Source organism: Nannospalax galili, unplaced genomic scaffold, assembly GCF_000622305.1.
Source record: "Nannospalax galili isolate Female #2095 unplaced genomic scaffold, S.galili_v1.0 scaffold402, whole genome shotgun sequence".
Lineage (NCBI taxonomy): Eukaryota > Metazoa > Chordata > Mammalia > Rodentia > Spalacidae > Nannospalax > Nannospalax galili.
This window is the reverse complement of record NW_008348875.1, coordinates 1,542,052-1,544,390: the sequence shown is the minus strand read 5'-3', so window position 1 is coordinate 1,544,390 and position 2,339 is coordinate 1,542,052.

Sequence of the window (2,339 nt, the reverse complement as noted above, 5' to 3'; positions counted from 1 at the left end):
ATTGGAAGAATTAATTTTGTGAAAATGACCATCCTACTGAAAGCAATATATGGATTCAATGCAATCCCAATCAAAATCTCCATGATATACTTCACAGAATTAGAAAAATCTATCCTAAGATTCATATGGAATGGAAGCACAAAAGACCCCAGATAGCCAAAGCAACCCTGAGCACAAAGAGCGGTGCTGGAGAGATTACGCTACCAGATCTCAAAGTATACTACAGAGCTATTGTCATAAAAACAGCATGGTTCTGGTGAAAAAACAGACACATAGGTCAGTGGAACATCATTGAAAATCCAAACCTGAGTACAGGCAATTTCAGCCACCTGATATTTGACAAAGGTTCCAAGAACACACATTGGAGGAAAGACAACATCTTCAACAACTGTTGTTGGCAATGCTGGGTATCTACCTGTAGAAGAATGAGACTAGATCCTTATCTCTTGCCTTGCACAAAAGTCAGCTCAACATAGATCAAAGTACTCAATGTGAAACTGGAAACCCTGAAACCATTAGAAGAAAATATTGGTAGTAACTTACATGATATAGGTGTAGGAAATAATTTTCTAAATCAGACAGAAAGTACTCAGGAATTAAGGTCAGCAATCAATAAGTGGGAACTCAGTAAACTAAAAAGCTTCTGTACAGCCAAAGAACCAATCAAAAAATTAAAGAGAAAACCCCACAGAATGGGAAGAAATTGTCTCCAGTGACACATCTGATAGAGGTTTAACATCCAGAATATATAAAGAACTCAAAAAACAAATAATCAAGAAACCAAAATACCCCATTAAAAGATGGGCTAAATATCTAAAGAGAGAGTTCTAAAAGGAAGAAATAAAGATGGCTAAGAAACATCTCAAAAAGTATTCAACATCATTAGTAATTAAGGAAATGCAAATTAAAACTACCTTTAGGTATCACCTTATCCCAATCAGACTGGCTAGGATCAAGAGAACAAATGATAACAAATGCTGGCCAGGATGTGGACAAAGGGGAACACTCATTCACTGCTGGTGGGATTGCAACCTCATGCAACCTCTATGGAAAACAGTGTGGAGAACTCTTAAAAAACTAAAAATGAATGTACTGTATAAGCCAGTTATACCAATCCTTGGCATATACCCAAAGGACTAATCCTATAATAGAGACCCTTGTACAACCATGTTTGTTTCTGCTCTTTTCACAATAGCTAAGAGATGGAAACAACCTTATGTACCTCAAAAGGCTAGGAAGAGAAGGCATGACCCATGTTGGGTAAAGACTATCCAGTATGCATACTCTCAGGTCACACATACACCTCAGTGACCCCACAGTTATCTAGGTAAGTAATCTCAATAAATTCCTTGGTTCCTCAGTAAAACTTTAATCAAACAGTGGCTTGACACCAGAACCTTAAAAGGGAATAAGCATGTCTTAGCATCCCCAGGAAAAGAAGTTTCACAACCAAAGGAAAATTTCTTTGTTAATGCTAGCATGTCTCATAATTATTTTTTTAAAAAAAGAAAATATAAAAGACTCTAGGTAAGTAATCTCAATAAATTCCTTGGTTCCTCAGTAAAACTTTAATCAAACAGTGGCTTGACACCAGAACCTTAAAAGGGAATAAGCATGTCTTAGCATCCCCAGGAAAAGAAGTTTCACAACCAAAGGAAAATTTCTTTGTTAATGCTAGCATGTCTCATAATTATTTTTTTAAAAAAAGAAAATATAAAAGACCTTTAAAAGGATATGGGAATGGAGATATTTTCCAAAATAGAAAAAATGAGAAATCCTAAGCAGGTGATGAAGGTCTGTGTAGGTTTTTTATGATATATAAAGGATGAGACAAAAATAATATACACATAATCTTAAAATTTTATTTAGTCATAGATTGTCAACTAGTTTAAGGGACAAAATACAAATCTACTCAATGTTTATCTAAGAATATTTGGTTCTTTACCCAAGCCTTATCTATATAGCACATGATAATTAAAAGTATCAGACTGGTGGAAGTAACCTTATTGGATGTTTAACAGCCATACTTTAAGGCCTCTACTACTGTGGTCAGAGGGACTAAAAGGACAGTTTTTGCCACTTGCCTTCCAAGGGCGACCATGTTCCAGGGGATTATGGAACATCTCTCAATGTGTCCTGTAAATGGAGTGAGTCATCTGTCCGCTTGTTCATGGTGGACATGGACACCCCACTAGATGGACTTTAACCAGTATCCAGTCTACAAAGAGGAGGGTCTACTTAGAGGAACCATCTCATTCATGATTCCAAGTGAAGCTAGACATGGTAGAACAGGATCTTTGACTTATCTTCACATAGATGGAACTGGTAAAAGAAAGGAG